Raw genomic sequence first — 14,790 nt, 5'->3', positions numbered from 1 at the left:
TTTTCGGAACTATGGAAGTTGCCTCTTTCAAGCATAACAATGTATGGCTGAGATTGGCTCAATTGGCAGGGACTGATAATATCTGCCTAAAACAAGATGTCCATCTGGGAGCAGTATTGGGTTCCTGTTTACTACCTGTCTGACATCCAGCAGAAGAAATAAAAAATATGACCTTTTCCTCCAATTTTGATAAAACTATTACTTATGCTGATTATTCTAATTGGGGCACCCCTTCTTATCACCTACTCCGCAATGCAGTTCAAGTTATTGTAACAGGTAATGACACCTGCGCTGAGTTTCACAATTGTGCAGCTAAATGTAGATCTATGGGACCTTCCTTTGCATGTAATAATTCCTTTGCGGTTCCTTCAAGTTATGGACATGTGCCACTTCCAAGAGGCTTTTTTTTTTTTTTCCTGTGGAACTTATACATTCAACTACATACTGGCAAATGTGACTCATGGAACATGTTGCTGTCTTAGTCATCTCACAGTTTTCCTTCCATTCATTGGTGATTGCTGCTTCCTGAACATTCCTCTCGTCGCTTACAAAGAATGGCTACACTAACATCAGACTGTAAGGACGATATAAACTTATTATCTAAAGCAGAGTTTGATGCATTGACTTTTTCCCTTGTAGGGAACCCCTGGATTGGCAGTAGGAGCTTATAAGACAGCTATGAAATTGGCATGCGTAATGGCAAAAAACATTAATCGTACATCTACTGCTCTAGCCTTGTTGAATGAAGAACAGCAGGTTTTACGACAAGGAGTTTTGGATAATAGAGCTGCTATAGATTATTTACTATTGTTACACCATAAAAAATGTATTCAAGTAAAAAATACATGTTGCTTTAATCTGACAGATAACAGTGTTCCTTTGATACAGAAATTCATCATTTGAAAGAAATGATTGATAATATCAGACAATATGAAGGAAATGAAGAATTATTTTCATGGTTAACATCTTGACTTCCTAATATTTCCTAGTTAAAATAATTAATGATATGTGTGATTTTGATACTTGGCATGTCTATCCTTTTTTGTTTCATTGGTCGCTGTATGATCACTTGTCTCTTATCTTGTCCTCCTGTGGTGACTTCATACTTCCCCCAACGGTTTGGATGATTGTTGCCAATGACGGGTAAGATGAATCACTGCACATATCAACCTAAGACAGAGGCTTTTTTTTTTTCCATCAATGGAAGTCTTCCATGACGGGTAAGAGTGTTGCAGTATGGTTCACAACCTAAGACAGGCGAAATCGCCGTCATTGTTATTTAAGGGGGAACTGTGTGCTCATGCACACAAACAGTTAAGTTTTGCTGTGCTTAGCAAAACAAGGAGTTCTGTGAGAAAGTATGAATTCTTTGAACTATGTCCTTGTTGCTGTCTTAAGAAGATAGGAGAAAAGAATGTTCTGCCAAGTGTAATATATATATGTGTGTGTGTGTGTGTGTGTGTGTGTGTGTGTGTGTGTGTTTGCCTGGGAATAACTAACCACAAGTTAATTGATAAGAAATATGGAGCACTGTGACCATAAACAAAGTTTTCCTGAGAATGTTTATCCATGCTTGTAAGGATTAAGCCAATGAAAGGATGTTTTTTTCTTTCCCCTTGTTTTAATTAACAATGCTGTATAAAAGAAGGAGAGAAAAAAGTAAAGACGGTGCTCATTTTCTACTGAATGCCTATGTGTGCGTGTGTCTTTCTTAAGCATCTCTGCTGTACCAGGAATTACAGATTGTCAGCGGGTCTGACACATGGAGATCATGTGAACCATGTGTCAAGACAATCCACTATAACTAAGAGGTGGTAAAACATATATTTAGGACCTGTCTCACCAGAGGAATGCTATAGATGGATGACAGTTTGGAAAGAAAAAAGGGATCCATTAGAAAGAAACTTGATTTAGGAGATCACCAATCTTGGGGTGAAGGTAACTGGCCACCCCAGAGGATTTATTGCCACTTTTGTTCCTGCTACCTGAGCACAAAATGGCTGTTGGAGTTATAGAACTCCAACAGAATTATTCACTTACAAGCTGTACTAAAAATTATTATCAATCAGACTGTCACATCCTTTGACCTCCTGGCCACACAACAGACCAGATGCGAGTGGCTATCTATCAAAACCGCTTGGCATTAGATTACCTACTGTCTGAGGAAAAAGAAATATATGGAGAGTTCAAAAGTTCAGATTGTTGCATCCAAATAGATGACAATAGACAAACAGTTAAGGATATAGCCAACAACACAAGAGAACTAGCACATGTGCTCGTTCATAACTAAAGGGCATTAAAGTTTGGGTCCCAAACATGCTTTTGGGAGATGGTTTTCAACTCTTGATAGATTTAAAAGCTTAACTGGTAGAGTGGGTATTCTACAGCTAACCTGTTTATTGCTCCCATGTTTGGCTCCACTGTGCATCAAAACTATTGGGTCCACTGCAGAAGTTGCTGTTGAAAGGATGACAACAACTAAGGTTTTGACATTGTATAAGGCTTTAAGCCAAGATAATGGTAATGATGCTCTTAAATTTAAAGGATTAAATTATGGGGAGCACATTAAAGGGGGGAATTGAAGTGGCAACCCCTTTCTCCACAGAAAAGCTTTCTTCACCATGGCTGATTTTAGGACTGTCAGCAAAAGAGTCTATGAGAAAGAGTTCAATGTAGATAAACTTCCTATTTTCGTGTCGCCCTATTTACTTGGCCACTGGCTGAGAAGATACCAGCACTCCAGGTGCTGGACACCCCCTTACTAGCTTTTCACAAACATATCCAGTATAGTACTTTGAAGAAATGTGCAAATAAGGCCTCTGGGCTAGAGCTGGGCTTCATAGATATGTCTACATTTTTAAGATAAATTACAAATGGGCTCCATGGTAACAGCTGGCAGGGGGAGGAAAGAAAGGGGAGAAGATCTCTCCTTCAGGTGTTGTACTTGAAGAGATAACTTGCCCAGAACAGTGAAAGAAAAAGTTGCTTTTATGTGAACTTTTGCAGACTGTGAACTTCTGAGCCCCTCAACTTACATGCTGGGTATAAAACTCTGAAACTCCCTGAACTCGGGGTCCAGGGGGATTGATTGATTACAGCAAAAGCTGTGCCCTCTGAACCTGGCTGCAGCCAAATAAAACTGTTTTCTGCTATCTTCAGTGTCTTGTCACATTTGTCCCTACAAAAACCCAGCAGTGCTCAGGCTGCCCTGAGTGTGGAGGGGAGCCTCCCTGGCCCTCTGGAGCTCAGGCTTCCCTAGTTCCTGGGGGTGAGCGCAGCTCCCTTAGGCAGTGCTGGGCCTGGTCTGCTGGCCTCCAGTCCCCAGGATGCTCTGGGCTCTGCTGATGAGCGCCCCTCGCCTTGCGGTGCTCAGTGTGCTCAAGGGTGCTGTGGGTGAGGGTGTGTGGCCCTCCCATCCACCAGGGTCCCTGCCCTGTTCCCTTTCCCCAAGGTCCTGATTGGGGGAGGGCCCCTGGGTCCTTAGTCTTCATTATGCACTGGGGCCTGCAGGGGAGTTCCCCTGGCCCTTCAGTGCCCAGTGTCTTCAGGATCCTGTGGGTGAGCAGCCTGTCTTGTGGGGGGGCCCAGCAGGCTTCCTGGTCCTTTGGGGCCCACAGGTCCCCAGTGTCCTCTGTGTCCTGAGGTTGAGCGCCCCTGGCTCAGTCCCCTCTGGGTCCTAAGGGGTGAGTGGCCCTTGCCCAGCAGTGCCCAGTGGGTCTCCTCTGGGGCCCATGGGTGGTGCCCCTCCTTCGTCAGTGCTCAGTCTGCCCTGGGCCCTGTGGGTGAGTGCCCCTTGCCCGCCAGGGTCCAGTCTCCTCTGAGCCCTAAGGCCACCTGGTGCCTGAGGAGTGAACTGTGTGGCTGGGGTCTTTCTCTCCCAGGCTGGGACACCCTCTTTGACCTGAGGGGTGAAGGGTCCCTGTTGATGCTACCTTGGAAACTTGGAGCAACAAGGATAGTTCCTCCTAACAACTGACAAACACTTTGCTTGGCCTTTGGTGTGGCCCTTCCAGGCAGGCTTGTGCACAAGCCTGTTAGGGGATCTCAACTCCAAGGACACCGAGGACCCGGTGCCTTTTTTGCCCATGGGTCTGTGCTCCTGTGCATTACTGCAAGGTGCCCGGGATTGCGGAGTTCCCCGGGACCAGTGGATGCGGGATCAGTTTCCAAGGCTTGTCAGAATCTCCTGGGACGCGCCACCGGGCACTCTCTGAGCCCCAGGGAAGAACCCTGTGGGACCTTTGGATAGGGAGCAACACCCACCTGGGCAGGAGAGGGGGTGAGATTTGGCAAATGACATTTCCCCACCATCATGGAGGACCTGCTGAGACCGGTAAATGGCACCACTGTCCCACCCTGGCCCAGGTAAGGGAGACATGGGGCTGAGGGATCCTCTGCAAAAGGTGCCTTGAGACTCTGAGCCCTGTGGGCGAGCGCCCCTCTCCCATGGGTGCTCACTCTTCCAGGGTACTGTGGAGTAGCACCCTCGGCCCCCTAGCGCTCAGGCTGCTTGGGGTCATGTGCCCCTCACCCAGCTGTGTTCCGGGCAGCCCTGAATGTGGAGGGAGAAGCCCTGGCCCTTGGGGCTCAGGATTCCGTAGTTCCTGGAGGTGAGTGCCCCTCTCTCGGGCTTTGCTGGGCCTGGCCTGCTGGCTGTGGGTGAGAGCCCCAGGCGACCTCCAGTCCCCAGGGCGCTCTGGGCCCTGCTGGTTAGCGCCTCTCTCCCTGCCTTGCTCAGTGTGCTCAAGGGTGCTATGGGTAAGGGTGTGTGCCCCCCCACACCCACCAGAGTCCCAGCCCTGTTTCCTTTCCCCAGGGTCCTGCTTGGTAAGGCCCCTGGGTCCTTAGCTTCAATCTGCAGTGGGACCTGAGGGGGAGCGCCCCTTGCCCATCAGTGCCCAGTGTCCTCAGGGTTCTGTGTTTGAGTGCCTGTCTCCTGGGGCCCAGTAGGTCTCTTGTCCTCTGGGGCTCCTATGTATGCGTCCCTTGTCTGCTGTTTTTCAGTGTTTTTCGGCCTCTAGCAGGGGAGCTCCCCAGGAGCCATAGTGAGTCCACCTTAGTGTAGTTTTCATCTTGTCATTTTTTTCTGTTCCATGTTGGTGATCGTGCCTCACCCAGCAGTGCCCAGTCTCTTTTGGGGTGTGTGTTTATGCCCCTCCCTCATTAGTGTTCAGTCTCCTCTAGATCTTGTCGTTAAAAGCCCCTAGCCTACCAGGGCTCAGTTAGTTTTCGGGTCCTATTGCAGAGCACATGTCACTCACACCTTTTCAGGACTTTCTGAGGCCCACGTGTGATTGCCTTTTGCCCTTCAGTTCTCAGTAACTCTGGTTCTTTGGGGTGAAGTTCCTTGCCCTGTCTCTGGTGCTCATTCTCCTCTGATCCACATGCCATAGGGCTCCTTCAATGCACTATGTGGGTGAATGCATTTCCTTCCAAGGCACGAACACCCTCTGTGGGTCCCATCAACACTTCCTAAGACACTGGGTTGAATCTGGGTAAGTTCCTCTTTCCTCAAAACCTTGTTTGGCCTTTAGTGGACCCATTCAGGAGGATTCTAAACAGAGCCTGCAATCACAGGACAATTGTTAATGGATCCTAATTCCAAGAGTGATGAGGACCTGGATCCATCACTTATCGTCCACCATTTCCTCATTTCTTTCCTGTGGCTGTGCTCTTTTGGATAACTGAAACATGCCCAGGATTTATGATTTTCCTCTTACCATTGAATTAATGCCAAATATCCAACTATTGTTCATATCTCTTGTCACATGCAACTATATCCTATCTTTTCCACAGAGTAGAAACCCTCTGCTTTTTCTGGATATCTCACAATTCCCAACTTACAGGATGAGACCTGTGAAAATCCGCCAATGTCCCACTGGTACTGAGGTGTCTGAGACATTGAGCTGAGTGATATTCACCAAAAGATTCCATGTTCTCTGTATCCTGAGGGGGAGCACTCCTTGTTCTGCAGTTGCCAGTCTCTTTAGTGTCCTGAGCATGAGTGCCCCTCCTGCTCAAGGGTAAGTCTCTCCTTTGTGTTGAGGGTGAGTGCCCCTCGCCCAACAGTGCTCAATGTCTCTTGCTTACTGTGATTGTGCACTCTTTGCCCACCAGTGCTAGACTCCTCTGGGTCCTCTGTGTCTGAGCCTCTTTCCCACCAATGTTTAGGTCCTCTGGGTCCTTTGTACCCATCCCATCCATCTTTACTGCAGTTGTTCCTTGGTGTCTTGCTGGTGAGCACCACCCTCTCGCCTAGTGTTAACTTCCTTATAAGAATATGGTGAGTATTTTTCCTGCAGTGTTGACTGTGGGCACCCTTCTTCTTTGTTTTTGAGTATTTCCTTTTTTGATTGGTTTTATTTTTTTTATTTCTTCTTCTTTTTATTTTTTGTAGAGCTTGTTATGTGTTTTGTTTGGGGCTCTTGAGATACTGGGAGTTTGAATTTCTTGGCTGCCTCTCATGCGGTGCATGACTGCTCTAAATGTGTGGCTGACCTTCATGTCCCTAGCTTGTGATGGTTCCTGGAGACATTTGGCTGTCCTGGCTGGGTTGTTCTGTCCTTTCCTTTAGTGGATAGATCTGTGGCTGCTGACAGACTGTCTGCGGGGCGCCTTTCCACACTGTGCCAGAGCTGTTGTCTTGAGGTTTAGAACCCCTCAGTTAGATATTTCCTGCCCCCAACCCTGAGTCTCCTTTTACACAGGCAGCCTCCTTCCCAGGGGCCTCCCTGAGGAAAGCCTGGAAATAGGGTCTCTGTCCTCATCCCAGGTCCTCTGCTTTACTGGGCTCTCATTCACTCTGATGACAGCCACTGTTAGCTTCGTGGTCTGCCTACTCAGCCACCTGGACTCTTTTGAGTATTTCCTTTTTTGCTTGTTTTTTGTAGAGCTTTTTATGTGGTTTCTTTTGGGCTCTTGAGATATTGGGAGTTTGAATTTCTTGGCTGCCTATGGTGAGGTGCATGGCTGCTCTAAATGTGTAGCTGACCTTCATGGTCCCAGCTTGTGATGTTTGCTGGAGACATTTGCCTGTCCTGGCTGTTCCTTCCTGGAGGAAGTGTTGGGGTTTGAGAGTGGGTTCTCCTTTCCCATCTTGAGTGCAGCATTTTGGGGACATACTCGCCATGTTCTGCTCTGTACCCAGTGAGAGGAGCAGCACTGAGGGGAGGAACAAGAGCTCCAGGCCTAGCAGGTGAGTGGGGAAAGGATCTGAGTGGGGTGAGCCTGGGCCCTATTTGTCCTGGGCCCCACCCAGTGGTGTGCCATGCCCCTTAGCCCTGGTGGGACTTCAGAGGCCCCCAGTGGGCCCCTCCCTGCACCCTACCTGTGGTTCCATTGGATGTCGATCATCAGGCTTTCTGAAGAGCACTTGTGTGCTCATTATTAACCTTACTGATATAGAGGATGTGAAACACACCTCACAAGTCATCTTAAAATAAACTTCTCTCGATTATAAGTTCTACAGATTAAGGGCTTTTCACCAAATGCTTCAGTTCTGGCTGGACTTTTGTATCTGTAGCCAGCTGATGGTTGCCACAGAACCACGATGGACAAGATCAATCTCATAGCAAATGCTTCACTGCTATCTGATTCAAGAGAGAATTTGCTTGCAGTGTTCACTGGCTGATATTGAGTGTAGTTCTGACAAGAATGTTGGTTGATAATTTCATTTATACATAAGACAAAAACAAAGCAAGCGGAACATTCATGTGCATTGCACTACTTTGTGTAGGGCAAAGGGGTGCTCTTGGTTGAATGGATGCTAGTGTTGAGTACTGGAAGTGTAGTTCCACACACTTTTGTAGCTATAGACATAAATATTCCTGCATTATTAATCTTTTCTCCATCTCATCATTAAATTGAGACAATGAACAAAATAGCAAACCAGCCTGCAACAGGTGGTGGTTGCCGATTTCCCTTTTGTAGATGCCTCATGCAACCCGTACTCTGCATGGCCAGGAAGGGACCTGGAGTAGAGCAGTGCCATGTTTGCAATTGAACATGACTCAGGTGAATCCTGAGCATGGGTGATAGCAAGACTCCGTGGAGAGATCCCCAGGTCGAAATCCGTGAGAATAGCAGGGAACAGGAAGCCCAGAGTCTGGTCCTAGCAGCATAGGCTGGGCTGAAATGTCCAAGCATGAGCCCTGCCATGGCCGAGCATGGCTTTTACACACATGTTCCCATGCACAAGGAAACATGCACATGGCATTGAGGGAGGATGCACAGAGCTGGCAGGGTTTGGGGCCACAGGGCCAGCTCTGTCCTAGAGCCCAGCTGTGAAGGCTAATACCCTTTTGCTGTCTCCCCTGCTTCCATCCAGCTTCCAGGCCTGCTCTCCATCCCCAGGCTTCTCCTGGCCCTCTGGTCCCTCAAAATGACTCTTCTCCTGGAGCCTCCACCACTGCTTCCCTCTAGAAGAACCCAAACCAAAGATCACAGCTTGGCTTGGGCTCTGCAGGGCTCCTCTGAACCTGAAATTAGAGTTTAAGAAAACCATATATACCTTCATTCAGAGCAACCAACAGGGACTTTCAGGATGAAAACTAAGAGATTGGGCAAACGCATCCACCTTAGTAGGGCTAAGGCTCCATCCCTCAGCAATGCCCTGGCCAGGCCTGCAGGCCACCCTCAAGAAGGGCACAGCCACAGAGCTGGCACCATCACCCTCCAGAACAAGCAGGGCCCTCTCTTGAGCTGCAGGACTGGCCCCTCTGCCCCATCAACCAGCCCAAAGAGTGGGACTGAGCCTCCATTTGCAGGGGGAGAGAGAGAGTAGGATTGGAGGGGAAGGGGGAGAGGATGTGAGCACAGAGCAAGTCGGCTGTGTGGGAGCAGGAACTGAGGGGCACTGGGAAGGGACTTCATAGGTCCGGTCCGACGTGAAAAGGCACAAGGGTAGGAAGAGCTTCTGGCTCCATCCTGGGGTAAAACTGGGGAGTAAAGAGCTTTCCTAAGTTGAGAGCTTTTTTCCTGCCCTGAGTCAGCAGGATGCTCGACACACCTGATGTCATGGACCACCTGCCTCAAGTCTGTAAGGGAGCAGGGATCCCCTCAGTTTCCAAACGGCAAAGGTGCTCAGGGGATTGATGTGACTTTGTCAGTGGAACCCAAGCAACGAGGGGCAGAGCAGGTACCAGAATCCAGGCCCATCTGCCCCCGGGCCCATGCTCTGTGTGGTACTAGCAGCACCCTCCAGGGAAGGATGCAGACAGGGGCCAGTTAAGGAGAGGCCGGGTCCTGTCCTGTGGCCTATGAGGCTGTTCTGCCTGACTGTTCCAGTGAGATGACAGGCGCTTTACCAAGCAGCTGTCCCCAAGGGAGCCCCATGGGTTGGGGGGCTCATTCAGAGACTTGGACATACCTAGACTGAAGTTAAATCTAGGAGCACACAGAAGCCTGTGTAAACAGAGTAGGATAAGTCACAAGGCCAAGGGTCCATACAAGACTAAAAGCCCAGACCAAGCCCAGGCTGAGCTAAGCCAGGTCAAGACAAAACAAATGCCAAGATAAAGACCAGGGCCACCCCATCCTAGACACACCTGAGCCAAGCTCAGCTGACAGCGGACAGGCAGCAGGACCAGGCGTGCTGAGGCAGAGACAGGCTTGGTGTGCTGGGTACTTGCTTCCTCCACAGGCAGGTCTGGGATCATCCTGGATCCTAATGTTGGCTCTTGGCACATCAGGGTGTAGATGCAGATTGTGCCCCTGACCAGGCCTGAGATGATGGGTCTAGTCCATAGATGAAAGGAACAGACTGATGGGGGGACCATAATTAGAGAAAAGATTGGATCCACATGGGATGACACTGACCTGAGAGGTTCTTATTTCTGCCCTTCCAGGGAAAAAGTGGCTGTAGTGACAGGTAACACAAGCCATCTTCACATGGAAAGGCAGCCTTGGCTCTTTTGGAAAATCCGGACTGCAGATGTCCCCTGCCCTCTAAGACAATGGCCTTGCTCAGCCCTGCCATGTGGAAAGGAGGCGAAGGCCAACGCAGCCCTGGTCAGAGGTGGAGTGGAGGCGTCTACCAAGTGCCTCCTGATCAGCTTCAGCAGCGGAGTGCTCAAGGTTTGGCTGCTTCTGCTGACCTCCATCTCCCTGCTCACAGACCACAGAGATGCCCCCCTGGCTCCGGGGCTGAGGTCTTCTGTGCATCTCCATGCAGCCCACCGCTTCCTCTGCTCTCACCTTCTCCACCTTCCCCAATGACGTGTGCTGTTTTGTAACACAATAAAGATAGAATTTAATTGCAGATAAAATGTTTTCCCAAAGACCCTGAGTGTGAGTTTGTAGCCATGGTCATGGGTCACTGTGCTGATGCCTCATTGACTCCACATCTGGGGCCTCCAGGAGCCTGTTCCTGATCACAGATGGACTCCCAGCTAGAGCCGCTGGATCCACACTTTTAAGGGGGAGGATGAGGCACAGGAGGTGCAGGAACTCTGAGCTCTACCATTAGAGAAAGTGTCTGGGTTTTGGCATCACAATCAGGTGTAGGTAGCCCAAGGGTGAATGAGGAGAGAGTGAGGGCTCAGATGGCAAAGTTCTCCATGGACCCAGGGTTGGGAGGATGGGGAATGAGATGGAAGGTAGGTCGGTCTGAGCACCTGCTATGAGGCCCATGTCCTCACAGACTTCCTCAGTTACCTTCATGGTGGACACCCACAGAGCCCTGGAGAGAAGTAGGGTCCTGGGAACTTGCACAGGACAGTGACTGCAGCCAGGGAGCTGCGCAGGAGGGCACATGCTGACCAGGCTCGCTCCACACTGCAAGCCCACCCGGTGCTGCACCTGGCAGACCCCAGGCAGGTGCTTCAGGACTCAGGTAAGTGCTTATCCTGGGAACCGCTCTTTCTAAGCCTGTTTTGTTGCTCAAATTTGGCAAAAACTTAGTCTTTTGCCACTGACTCTTAACAGTCTGTCCCTTTCCCTTTGACAAGATCATTTAGATCAGTCTGAATGATGGGACAAGTCTATCCTGGTGACATGGGCTCAGACCACTTGGTGGACAATCAGTAATGTCTTCAGAAAAATTTATTCAGAGACGCTGGAATTGTCAAAATGAAGATGGCCCAAACCAGGTGTTGTCAAGGCTTTGGAGCAGGGTTCCCATGTCCTCCACTAGGTGGAGCCAGTGGACGTCTTTGCAGGTTGGCTTTTTCACTCACAAGGTTTGGGTGCCCTTGAGGGGATCTCAGCATCACCCTCTCAATAAAGGGCCAGATGACATGGAGCCCGACATCCCTCGGGACTGTGAGATGGACAAGACGGAGGACAGTGACACCGCCCAATTAAAATCAGAAAATTTCAAAGAAAAGCTCCTAGTTACTTTTTCCTCAGTCCCTGCCATTTCCTGCTATGTCCCAGCTCCCTGCAGGCTAGCCTTCCTTGACCAGGATGGAAGTCTTTGCCAGGCCAAAGCCCTGAGCCCCTGGCTCAGGAAGAAAACTAGGGCTGGAGGGAACTGACCATGCTCCTTGGCAGGGTCCCCAGGGCCCGCCCATCTGTGCCCCCAGGCTTCCTTCCTGTAGGTGGCAGTGTTTGTGGGACAGGCAGATGCAGGTCAGCTTCTTCCACTGTTTTGGCCAAATTGTGATTAAATTCATTTTTCCTTTTTACCCTGTCTTCTCCTAGTTCTGATGTTGGCCAATACCCCAGCCAATCAGTAGGGACTGCAGATTCTTGGGCCCCAGGAAGACAAAAGTTCTTCTCCTGTACCTATGACCCTGCTGGGACTCCCAAGTGTCCCCAGGCTACTGACCTTGGGCCCCTCACTGAGGTGCTGTCCATGTTCCCTGCACATCCAGTGGCCACGAGCAGCCTGGACCTGCAGTGTCTGAGCTTCCAGGGTCTCTTCAGTCCCCTCCTGGACCCCCACATTTCTTCCCTTCTCCTCCTCTGCCAGACTCCCACAGCAAGTCCTCCTGAGGGCAGAGCCCCACCTTCCCAGGCCACCCCAAGCTGCTCCTGGGCTTTGGGGCGGGTCACTGGAGCACAGTCAGGGTTGGAGGGAGATTCCAGAGAGGAGGGCCACCCTTCTGCCCCCCATCTTCCTAGACCAGATGGGTGAAGTGAATGAGAGGGAGGCCATGCCATCCAGGAGGCAGGGAAGGCTCTGGCTGAGACAGACACTGGGGTAGCCATGGGGATGGCAAGTGAAACAGGAAATGTCAGTGGCTCTGTCCTGCCCTTTACATTCAACTCACCCCTGAAGTGGCAGCCCTCATGCTTTCCCCACAGGGTGAAGATCGGCAACCCCATAGGCCCTGGGCCTGCCTCAGCAGAAAGGGCACTGGTGGGATCTGGGTTTCACAGAAACAAGAATAATTGTTTAGTGTAGGTGTGACTCATGCAGCAAGAGGAGTGAATCCCAGCAGGACTGCCTGGAGGACAGAGTGCCCCACAGGCCCACGTGTTAAAGGCCAGTCCCCAGATGGTGCTTCTGCCAGGTGGTGGAACTTAGGAGGTCGGGCCTAGTGGAAGGTTTCATTCAAGTCACCCTGTTTCTTCCTTTTTCTCTCTTGCATCCCAGACGTGAATTGTGAAGTTGGCTCTTCCATGGTCTCCTCCATGATATGTTGTCTCACCACAGGCCCCAAAGTAGCCCTGATTGGAAACCTTTTAAACTGTCAGACAAAATAAACCCTTCCTCAGGTATTGTGTTACAGCAATGGAAAGCTGACTCTTGCACTCCACATCAGCCTCCCTGTGCCCCATCACTTTCTTTCCCAGCCACACAGTCAGAAGGCATGAAAGTCAGCATCCCCAGGGACTTATGACTGTTCATTCCCAGTCTGTCCATCAACAAAAGAAAGATGGACCCAGTGTGACACACTCGTCAACAGCACATCACTCAGCAGCACAGAGCAGAGGGGACAGGACCATGATGCACAGGCACAGCATGGAGCAGCCTCACCTCCGCATTCTACTTGAGGATATTTCCAAAATAGAAAAGACTGTGAGCTGGCGACAGAAATCAGAGCAGTGGTAATGGGGCAGGGGTAGCACAGGGATTTCAGGAGAGTGGTTGCAGGGGTGTATCCCCATGTAAAAGTTCATGTAAGAGCTTTTGTGTGTTTACTGTTCGTGTTTATTCTTTGTTTTCAGTGGTGAGAAACACAACAGCGACAGCAAAGCATTCAGAAAAAGGTCCAAAGATAGAGTGAAGTGGGTCAGGGGTCTCAGAGGGCCTCTTAGCTTCAGTGGGGACCAGGAGTTTGGGCTCATTCTGGTGGGAGGGAGGAGCACTCCTTGGGTTAAAAGTCCCTGTAGGAGAGCAGGGCAGTGACCAGGTCAGTGGTGCGCTGCAGCCAGGATGGGAGGACGGAGGGCAGGACAGAGGGGAAATGGCAGGGCCTTGACCAGGCAGCTGGGATGGAGGGCTGGACAGGTGGGAGGCAGTCGGGTGGTGTTGGATCAGCCCACCAGTGGCAGCTTGTGGGGCTGGGGCACCAGAAGGCTGCTGCAGATGCCGGGTGCATAGTTAAGTGACTGTTAGGATGAGAAGGAGCAGGCTTGGAACAGGAGAAACTCACAACCATTTGGTAGAAGGTGACTGGGCAACATCCAGGAGGGGATGATCTCAGGACACAGCTTGAGAGGGACAGTGGAGGACAAGAGGGCACAGGAAGGGGCAAGATGGGGTGGGGAGAGAGGAGGGACTCTGTAGGGCCAAGTCCAGCAGGGACAGTGGGAAGAGAGAGGGAGAGGTGGTGAGAGGGAAGAGCCAGAGCAGGAGATGGGAGAAGTGAAGTCGGGGAGAGCCCACACGGGCAGCTCTTGGCATCTGGGAAATAACCACAGCAAGGACAGCACACATGTCCAGGGCTCGAGCCAGCCACACTCCACACGTTACTCCATGCTTCTCAAGGCTCCCTGGTCTCATAGGGGTTGCTGTTCCCTCCAATTTGCAGATGAGAAGACAGGCATCGAGCACACAGGAGGCAGGTGTGTGGCCAGGATGGGGACATGGGTTGGCTCCACCGTGAGCACTGCAGGACTAGTTGGGAGAGACACACCTGGCCCAGATCTTGGAAGGGCTGGGACTGGAGAAACTGAAGATTGAACCAGAGACTAGGAAATGTGGGGTCTGCAGGGACACCAGTCTTTCCTTGGTGACAACGTGGACACTGCTGCCTGGCAGGAAGTGGTGTTGATGGGGTTCCAGGAGCACAGCTTGCAGCACCCCCCCCCACTCCCACCAATGAAGAGAGTTGATTCCAGTGGCTTCCTTGGAGAGACAGGATTCAATTAAGATCTGGTCAGGAGAAGCCAGAAAGGGCACAAGGGAAGGGGCTGGGATTTGGGTTTGGGGAAGAAGAAGAAACTGCCTTGGTTCTTCTCTGCTCCACCTCACTCCTGTCCATGGAGACCTTGACTGAGTTCATGTTCTTTGAGAAGACTCTCCTGGCCTCACTGCCCTCCTGATCTGCCCGTGCTGCCCATCTGGCCCTGTCCAAAGGCCAGGCTGCAGGTCGACAGGGGGACCAGTGGGCTGTAGCAGCTCATATCGTGGATGCCGAGGCCTTCCCAGGACCAGCTCCAACTCTCCTTTTCACTCTCCTCTGAGGCCCACCTGAGCCTTCTGGAGCATTTCTTTTTCTCTACATTTCATTACGTTTCCAGATTCCCTCCAAGTTATGTGAATAGATGTTGAACACAGAGGTCAAAGCGATACCCATTAAGTGTGGATTTGCAAGAATGAACCCTTTGACCTGCCCAACCTGCCTCCCATAAAATATCCCCAGCCTTACGTAAGAGTGGTTGGAGTTTTGAAACTGCTCT

General features: G+C 50.6%; 1 pseudogene; it reads left to right on the top strand.

The window, feature by feature from the left end:
- Positions 1-4,337: 4,337 nt before the first annotated feature.
- LOC144256148 (spermatogenesis-associated protein 22-like) overlaps positions 4,338-14,790 on the top strand; it is a 43,481-nt pseudogene continuing 33,028 nt past the window's right edge.

This window comes from Urocitellus parryii, chromosome 7, assembly GCF_045843805.1.
Source record: "Urocitellus parryii isolate mUroPar1 chromosome 7, mUroPar1.hap1, whole genome shotgun sequence".
NCBI lineage: Eukaryota > Metazoa > Chordata > Mammalia > Rodentia > Sciuridae > Urocitellus > Urocitellus parryii.
The sequence above is the reverse complement of the archived record's forward strand: the minus strand, read 5'-3'. Positions and strand labels throughout refer to the sequence as shown.